The following is a 10,637-nucleotide window of genomic DNA, read 5'->3' as shown; positions in this document are numbered from 1 at the left end:
AATAACTTTTAAACGAAATAAGATTTTTAATTAATTTTTGTGTGAAATGCTATTAAAATATATAATTCGTGATATTATACAGAAATATACAGAAAATATTAACTTCAAATCTGTGTCCAAGTACCTTTAAATCACGGCATCGCGATAACAGGACCTATGTATATTTTTGATAATAGCATTAAGGTATATAAATAATATATAATCTTTTAGGAAATTATCTCTACTTTCAGACCCTGTAAAAATTTTGAGCCTTATTAATCGGTAATGAATAGATTTTACGTTTTGAAGACATTCATGAATTTTTGAAAATGACGCAATTTTCAAAAGCAAGGACGAATATCCTAACGATAGGTATATTTTTTCCTGATCAAATCATTTAAATAAAGAAGATGGGCGAACAAGGCGGGCAGAATGCCTATAGCGTCAGATATTAAGAAATCATATTAAATATGTAAATTGATTATTTAAATTAACTTATAATTATTGAAATTTTTAGGAATTATGAAGAAAAAAAAATATCTGAGAGAGAAAAAAATCTCGTAAAAAATTTTCTGTCATAAAATTAGTAGTTGGTATTCGTGGGATTCGAACCCTAGCAATAAAAATCTGACGTATCAATAGCATGCTGCTTCGAGACTAACTCGTTAACCACTATGCTACACCGCTCATAGTGATGTGAGGCATTTAAATCATGTTTGTGATATGACCCGCGACTTAATGGACTTCAAGTATTTCTCGGAAAGATGCTAATGTTGTGTCATAAAAAAGTACTTTTAAGGTATGGTGGGTCTTCTCTCCATGTTTTTGAAAACCAAAAAATGTGAATTTTATTGCACACTTTTAGGATCATCTTTCCAAAATATGGAGAGAAGACCCACCCATATTGAAATTTTTTGTTTAAGTATGAGAAAATGATCGTTTTTGTTCTTTTAAGTGTGTGTAAGCTTTTTCATGGGCAAATATTTTCAATCTTTGTGAGATTTTTGTAAATTGTAGAGATTTTACATAAAGTATACTTTAATATTAGATGAAATATCGAGTAAAATTTGGATTCAATTGGGATAAAATTTTTCAAATCTTATCTGTCGCACTATAGGCATTCTGCCCGCCTTATTCGCCCATCTTCTTAATATATTTAAAAAGGATATTTTCTCTGCTTTTAAAATATGTAAAAATTATTGCTTTTTCATTTAAATATTTTGTTAAAACAAGAATTTTCTTCCACGCATGTGAATTTTCTGGGTTTTATTCGTAATATTTGAATTAAACACAGTTTTACCTTTATTTCTGTGTTGAAATAGGGAAACAAATACAGCTGGTAAAAGTAGAGAAAATTTCCATTTCAACAAGCCTTCACTGGTCTCTTTAGGAGTTTTTCAACCCTTCTTTGGATTTTCAGAGGGCGCGACTTTCTTGGCGCTACGTAAAAGCGAATACTAGTAGATTCTCGTTGGTTACGAAATTAATAACATCAGGAACTTTAAATTGTTGTTGATAACGATGAGACGACTTATGCCCCACCTCTGTGTCGTGAGAGAACTTTTAATTGGCTATTTACTACATTCGACCGCATCTCTATCACATGTATATTTCAACAGTGATGGGAAGCTGTGTAAATTTCAGAAGCTAATTAGGCAACGTCGAGAATGCCACGCCTTACTGAAAGTCCATACTTAGCCTGTAATGGTAATATTTTCAGTATTCTCTGAATTACCATAGTTTGAATTTTGAACCTCCGCGTAATTTTTGTAGAAAATTTGAATGTAGTCAATATTTAACGTCAAGGTCGTTTTCGTTGCGCCTCATTCGGAACAACATGTTTAGTACATATGTATGTACTATTATATTTAATTGAATTTAAATAGAAGCATTTAAAAAAAATGATTTAAAATAACAGTAATTATCTTTACAGCTTTAGAGAAATATAGTACATATGTTTTTTGTTTATTTATGCAATGTGCAATAAGTTTTATTCAGTGTTGATAAAAAAAAAATGTTTGATTCCTAAAGGTCTACGCCAAAAAAAAAAAGAAAAAAAGATTTATTGCTGTTTGCTTTATTAAAATATATTCTTAATATAAAATACAATTAAACATAAACTGACATGAAATTAAAAAAAAAAAACTTTGAAACACAATGATTTAATACAAAATCTCGACTCATTACGGTATGAGTTGCTTTTATTCGAGATTAACACGTGTTTCCGCTGTAGCAGTAAACAAAAACAGGCTGCATTGCGTTCACCAGAGCATGTATTAACTCTATTCACATTAAAATAAAAACACAATACAAACATTCATTGCCTGACAGCCAGCGGTGATTGCTGGACGCCCGTAATTTATTAAGTACTGTATTGCAACAACACTTTCAAAAAACATATTATTCGTCACCATATTAATGCAGAAAAACATGACGTAACCTGTCCTTTTCTTTACATGACAGCATATTTAAAATTCTAAAGCCCCCTTTACAAAGCATCAGGGCCGGCCAGGCAAAAACTAGAGATAAAACGATGAAAATCGATTTTAAAAACTCTAGAAAACCTGTGTCCGTTGCCAGGTGCCGCTGGATGCAGGGGGAGTTGTGAACGGACCTCGCAACTTTATTACCATATATGAATATACTAGTTAGCATTAAATAACCATAATAATATTGAAATGTTGAAAAAATAATAAAAATTATGTAACGTTTCGTCTAACTCGTGCCGCACGGCGGCTAGAAGTGAATACCTGAAATACATTTCGAAAACCTGTTCTTTACACGCTTAATAGCTATTGGCTGTTAATGGAACCTTCCATTATAATGCACTGTACCGTCAATACAATATTTTCCCGCTATTACTGGCGAACCGCGGGAAAATACAATTATTTTTTCAAAGCATTATTATTCAACCCTCTCGACAGTAGTCTTAATGGCTGAGATTAGCTGTACTATTCCAATGTCAACCAATCCCCCCGCTCAATCGAATCCCGCGAATTTTCGATTAAAGAAAGAATATACAGAACCCAGCAGGTTTGGTACTTGTGAATGTTTGTAAAAAAATATCGACAAACATTAGCTACATTTTCCAGTGTAAACATGCTAAAAACATTACGCAAACGACGCGTACGTGCGCGTTTAAGAGTAAAATCGACGTAGGCTGGCCAAGCTCGCGGCCCAAATTAGAGTGGAGAGTTTCTGTCAGCTTAGGGTGAAAAAAAGTGAGTATGTTTGTCTGCTGTATAAATATCAGTTTTGGTGATAATGCCTTGACAGTAACCGAGGTGGCGTGATGAAAAGCCCTATCTTGTTGTGACGTTGGTAAGCGCTAACGTCACCGTCATGATTGATTGGAAACATTTTAAGTTTACTCTCTGACAACCAAAAAACACTTTTACTTGGTTGAAAAGTTTAAAACAATTTGAACATCAGCATGTTTTTGCCTTTTTATTCACTTGTGCAATATTGAATTCAATTACTAAACCCACAGTAGATTCCGTCAGCCATACCACGATTGCAAGAAATTTATACTGACTGCAAATATGCAAAAACGATGTCTATAATTCTAATGCATAGTATGGTACTACAAAATTTTATAACAAAATTATCATCATCAACATGCACGTGTTTTTGACTTTTTATCATTTCCCCTACGTGATGCCATACATTTCATGGTTGAGTAATTTTGACTAGTAATTTTAGTGCAAAGTAACCAAAATAAACATTTGACAAATTTTCATATTTTTCGGTCACATAGTCAGAAAATTTTCCCATATCATGTTCTTGTGCGTTTCTTAATCCTTTCATTATAGTTATAAGCTTAGCAGTATGACGACGTCTGTCTAAAGGTTCCCACCCTGTCTCTAAGTAGAGAGATTCTTTTGATGATAAAATTGGTAAACCTGTAACTATTCTTGCGGCACTTAACTGAACCTTTTCTAACCTATCCATATCAGATAAAGTACAACCGTCCCATACGACAGACGCATATTCAAGGGTTGGTCTAATAAATGTAATATACATTTTAGATAAATTTTTCCTACCAAGGGTAAATTTAAGTTTCTTTAAGAGGCCTAATTTTTTGTATGCATTGCTTACAATATTATTTATATGTTCAGACCAGCCCAAATCTTCAGAAAAAAGCAAACCAAGATGACGATAGGTCATGACATAATCCAGTTGACTCCCTGGGATATTCTTCCACATATTTCTTTGTAAAAAATACAACTTTTGTTTTCGACGGATTAAATTTCAATAACCATTTATCTGACCAGTCACTCGGTATTTTTAGATCATGATTCAAGACAATTTCTATGTTTCTAATATACAAATCAGAATGTTGTAATGAGTTATCGTCAGCAAACAATCTACATATTGATAACATATTGGTTGCTACATCATTAATGTAAATAAGAAATAAAAGTGGTCCTAACACTGATCCTTGAGGCACTCCAGCATTGGTGTGTAAAATTGACGAAAGCTTATCTTTAAACATTACCCTTTGAGATCTGTCACATAGATAACTTGTAAACCATTGTAAAAGATTTCCACCGATACCATATGACTGAAGTTTAAAAATTAATGCTTCATGCCACACTCTATCAAAAGCTTTCGATAAGTCACAGAAAATCATACAACACATTTTTCCATTCTCAATACTATTCACAATGTTATGATATATGTTTCCAACAATTGAAAAACAGTAGAATGACCAGGCAAAAGACCAGCCTGGTATTTGTAAAATAGTTTGTTTTCATGGAAAAAGTTGTAAACATGTTTAAAAATGATTCTTTCCATAATCTTACTAATACAACTCAGAAGAGAAACTGGCCTGTAATTACTAGCTAAAGATGGATCGTCTTTCTTAAATAGAGGCAATACATGCGCTGTTTTCCAGTTGCTTGGAAATGTTTTTTCTGAAAGTGATCTATTAAAAAGCATGCATAAGGGTTTTGATATTGTATATTTAGTACTCTTTAACATTCGATGACTTATGTTGTCTGGACCGGTAGCCTTATCAATATTCAAAATTGAAATAATATCGAGAACCTCTTGAATTTGTATTTGAATATCAGAAATATTTTCGTTACATAAATAATAATTTGCCTAGAATAACAACCAAAATATATATATCCAGAGTTTTAGAATACGATTTTTAAAAAATAATGAAAATTCGTTTATGCTTTTTATCATTAACCAGTATCTCGACGATAAAATCAATTTTAATTCTTTACCAAACGTTCTCCCGGTCAGTCATTGTTAATGTTGGTGACATGAAATGTAGATACTAGGGTCTCAGTAAATATAATTTCACCTTAATTATCCTTATCGTCATTCGGTGTTTTCATCATTAGGAATAAATTGTTTGAGGACGTCTTGTTTTCTCTTCTCACATTGGTAATGCGTAGGAAAAAGTTTTTAAACAAAGCAAACGTCATTTTACAAAAAAGGAAAACGAGAAGAAAAAACGTTTATATTAAGAACACAACGCATCATCGTATTTGATTAATCCACATACGGTTTTTTCCTTCTCCCATGCATTTCGACTATACGGAAAAAAGGATCAGCAAATCCTTTGGTAATATTAAAAGAAAGGTGTTGTACCTTCAAAAGACACTATATCCCACAGGCCTTCAGATCGCTTAGAAAAAAAATTGTGTGTATTTTTTTCCCAACACCTCAATTTTTTTTTCTAAGCGTTCTAAAGGCCTGTGCTATATCCGAACAGTTATATTACACAGACTACCAAATATATCACGGCGTCCCTGAAAGAATTATTATACCCGCACTTTCGAAAGAAAGTTCGGGTATATTGTTGTTACTCATGTCCGTCCGTCCGTCCGTCTGTCACACTTTTCTTCCCTGAACTCCTCCTACATTTTTCACAGTAGCTTAATCATCCTTTGGGAGATGGTTGGGGGTGTCATGTAGATGTGCAGTAAGGTTTCGGAATTTTGATTTTGCCCCGGGGGATCAAATGGGGGTCGAAAAATGACGTTTTTTATACAAAAAGCCCCTTCTTCCCTGAACTCCTCCTACATTTTTCACAGTAGCTTAATCATCCTTTGGGAGATGGTTGGGGGTGTCATGTAGATGTGCAGTAAGGTTTAGGAATTTTGATTTTGCCCCGGGGGATCAAATGGGGGTCGAAAAATGACGATTTTTATACAAAAAGCCCCTTCTTCCCTGAACTCCTCCTACATTTTTCACAGTAGCTTAATCATCTTTTGGGAGATGGTTGGTGGGGTCATGTAGATGTGCAGTAAGGTTTCGGAATTTTGATTTTGCCCCGGGGATCAAATGGGGGTCGAAAAATGACGTTTTTTATACAAAAAGCCCCTTCTTCCCTGAACTCCTCCTACATTTTTCACAGTAGCTTAATCATCCTTTGGGAGATGGTTGGGGGTGTCATGTAGATGTGCAGTAAGGTTTCGGAATTTTGATTTTGCCCCGGGGGATCAAATGGGGGTCGAAAAATGACGTTTCTTATGCAAACAGCCCCATCTTCCCTGAACTCCTCTTACATTTTACTTAGCAGCCTAATCATCTTTTGTTGGATGATTATTGGTGTCATGTAGATGTGCAGTAAGGTTTCGGAATTTTGAATTTGCCCCAGGGGATCAAATGGGGGTCGAAAAATGAAGTTTTTTTTACAAAAAGCCCCTTCTTCCCTGAACTCCTCCTACATTTTTCACAGTAGCTTAATCATCCTTGGGAGATGGTTGGGGGTGTCATGTAGATGTGCAGTAAGGTTTCGGAATTTTGATTTTGCCTCGGGGGATCAAATGGGGGTAAAAAAATGACGTTTTTCATACAAAAAGCCCTGTTTTCCCTGAACTCCTCTGACATTTTACTCAGCAGCCTAATCATCTTTTGGGAGATGGTTGGTGGTGTCAGGTAAATGTGCAGTAAGGTTTTGGAATTTTGATGTTGCCCCGGGGGGTCAAATGGGGGTTGAAAAATAATTTTTTTCATACAAAGAGCCCTGTTTTCCCTGAACTTCTCTTACATTTTACTCAGCAGCTTAATCATCTTTTGGGAGATGGTTGGTGGGGTCATGTAGATATGCAGTAAGGTTTTGGAATTTAGATTTTGCTCCGGGGGGTCAAATGTGGGTCGGAAAATGACTTTTTTTGTGCAAAAAGCCCTGTCTTCCTTGAAGTCTTCCTTAATTTTACCCAGAAACCTAATAATCTTTTAGGAGGGTAAAATATTTTGAAAATTATGTAAAACATCAATGTCAAGGGGTAACAAGATGTGTTTGTAAAATACTATGCGCCCGGCGTCAACAAAGTACGAAAAAGCTATTTTTAGCATATAGGTCACAGTCAAGGTCACAAGGTCATTGACCTTGGTGTTGTTTGTAAGAACTTAATTAGTGGGGTATGCATACTAAATATGAAGTTGTTATCTCCTATGGTTCAAAAGTTATGGCAAAAAGTAGAAAAAGCTATTTTTAGTTTAAAGGTCACAGCTAAGGTCACATGGTCATTGACCTTGGTGTTGATTAAAAGAACTTTATTAGTGGAGTATGCATACTAAATATGAAGTCCCTATCTCTTATGGTTCAAAAGTTATGGCAAAAAGTGGAAAAAGCTATTTTTAGCATATAGGTCACAGTCAAGTTCACAAGGTCACTGACCTTCATGTCATTTGAAGACACTTTATCAGTGCAGTATGCATACCAAATATGAAGTCTCTATCTCCTATGGTTCAAAGGTTATGGCAAAAAGTGGAAAAAGCTATTTTTAGTATAAAGGTCACAGTCAAGGTCACATGGTGTTGTTTGAAAGAACCTTTTTAGTGAAGTGTGTATACCAAATATGAAGTCCCTATCTCCTATGGTTCAAAAGTTATGACCAACACTTGAAAAACCTTTTTTTAGCATAAGTCACTGTCAAGGTCACAAGGTCATTGACCTTGATGTCATTTGAAAGAACTTTGTTAGAGGAGTATGCATACCAAATATGAAGTCTCTATCTCTTACAGTTCAAAAGTTTTGGCCAAGGTTAAACTTGACAACAGACAAACAGATAAACAGACAAACAGACAGGACAAAAACAATATGTGCCCTGAAAAAATTCGGGCGCATAAAAAAACATTGCATGCTGGGAAACACCTTGAATTCTTATGAGTAATTTATGTACATGTCAAATGTGAGAGTCATATCTCATCTCAATCAAAAGTTATAAGCAAATATAAAATTTTTGAAAAGTAGGTTAGGCTTGATCGCTTCAAGGTCAAGGTCACAGTGTAAAAGTATTTAGAAAGGTCTTATCACAGGTAATAATAAACATGCATTATGATATGAATGCCCTAACTTTTCTCTTTCAAAATGATGAATTTATAAAAACTTAATTTTTTTGCAAGTTGGTCAAACTTCTAGGTCACATGTAAAAAAAAAAACCATGCCATTCTCACAGGTAAATATACTAATAATAAGTATAATATGAAAGTCTCTTCTCATTCAGTAGATATGACCGTGATAACCAAGATTAAATTTTTTGAGACAGATGGACTGAGTCTGACATACAAATGTACATATTTCTATATGAATTGGGTAAAATTGGCCCACAGTGGTTCTAGAGAAGTTAAAAATGTAAAAAGTTTTCAGACAAACAGATGGACAACACGTCACGACAGACATTATATGCTAAGGAAACAAAAAAAGCTCAAATGAGTGTTCTGAAAGGATTACAATATGGTTGGAGTATTTGAAAAGCTGTTTTTTTTCTCCTGCAGAGATATGCATGACCAACATATTTATGTTTTATATTTTCTTTAGTAATTTGTTTGTTTGTTGTGAATACAACTTCCCTCATATGGAGACACCACCAAATAATAATGAAGATAAGATGTGTTTGTGAAACACTGATGTCCCAGTATGGAAGCCTATGGCGGAGGTTGAAGTTTCTCAAATATATGTCAAACTCAAAGGTCAAGGGTTCAAATTGTTAGTATCAGAAGAAAGTCTTGTCACAAGGAATGCACATGTTAAATAAAGAAATCTCTAGTAATTCCTGTTCAAATGTTAATTGCCAAGGTTAATTTTTTTTAAGTGGTTCAAACTCTAGGGTCAAGGTCAAACATATTTATACCTGTTGACAGTTCAAAATGAATACAATATGTCATGATAAGTATGAAAGCCCTAGCACCTACTGATCAAAAATTAGGCAGAGTTTAAAGTTTAGTATTTTTCTTGTAAAAATGTGTATCCCATGTCAAGCAATCTGAGGTAAAAATTAATGGTACCCAAATAAAAGGTCTTTATTAAATTGTCACAAGAAATAAACCTATAAAATGTGGAAGCTATATGTATAGCCCATCCCACTTAAAACTTATGGGCAAGCTAGCTAGGATTTAATTTTTGCAGACTTATAGACAGACATACTATAAAAACAAGAAACAAAATATGTATAATAATTAGTCAAATGGAAAAAAATATACTATTAAACTGGAATCACAAAATAGATTGTTATTTCAGGGACAGGAAGTGGGTAGGAAGATTGGAATCCCCCCTCCCCTTCCCATCTGGCATTTGCTTTGTTATTTAAACAAGACTATATACTGTAGCAAGTAAAAAAATGACTCTTGACATCCTCTCCCTATAAACTTAGAAAACATTGACCTCACTATCATTGCTTTTTTATTTGTTTATTTGTTTTCATTTTTTTCTCCTGCTTGTCACGAAATTCTGGGCTGGAATTTTTTTTACTGAGATGTGAACCCCCTCCCTACTCCCGAAAAAAATTCTGGATCCGCACCAGCATTGGCAGTAACTGAATGTCACATCGACAACGGGAGATAATTCGTCTAGTGTGGCATGGGATGATCTTTGACCCTTTTTAAACTTTAACCTAATCGTTGACTTCTACTTACCGACTCCCTGTGTCTCGCAAACTTCATGAAATATAAATCCAATTATAACACAAAATGAACTAGTGCTAATTGTAACGGGAACCGTTACAGATGTTCCCCAAACGCTCCCAACTCCCTTTTAGTGTCATATTCCCTGTTATATACTATATGTGAAAGCATTCAGTTCAAAAGTATTGAAAATCACTCATTCAAGTGAATTTCTAATTTCATTAGTTCCAAATGCACGCATGTGCGTGCACGTGCATGATGACCATACTTTCTTGTAGGAGTCCCATATGTTTATCTATATTCTGAATCCCATCCCGTTTGGTTGAAAAACAAGGGAGTTGTAGCCATTTCAAGTTTCAGCCAATCAGATTGCAGCACACGTGCATGCGCGTGATTTCATGATTTTTATTCTATATTGCATTGTAGATATCCTAATGAATGATAATGTTTTAAATTTCAAAGCATTTCGTCAAAAAACAAAGGAGATATAGTCATTTAAAGTTTCAGCCAATCAGATCGCAGCACACGTGCATGCGCATAATTTCTTGAATTTTTTTGTATATCATATTGCAGGACATCCTAATGTATGACTATGTTTTAAATTTCAAAGCATTTCGTCAAAAAACAAAGGCGATATAGTCATTTAAAGTGTCAGCCAATCAGATTGCAGCACACGTGCATGCGCGTGATTTCATAAAAATTTTTCTATATCATATTGTAGGATATCTTAATTCATGACTATGTTTTAAATTTCAAAGCATTTCGTCAAAAAACAGAGTAGATACTGAGAT

The sequence above is a fragment of the Saccostrea cucullata genome, unplaced genomic scaffold, assembly GCF_032062105.1.
Source record: "Saccostrea cucullata isolate Sc308-1 unplaced genomic scaffold, CSIRO_AGI_Scuc_v1 ctg580, whole genome shotgun sequence".
Taxonomy (NCBI): Eukaryota; Metazoa; Mollusca; class Bivalvia; order Ostreida; family Ostreidae; genus Saccostrea; species Saccostrea cuccullata.
The sequence above is the reverse complement of the archived record's forward strand: the minus strand, read 5'-3'. Positions refer to the sequence as shown.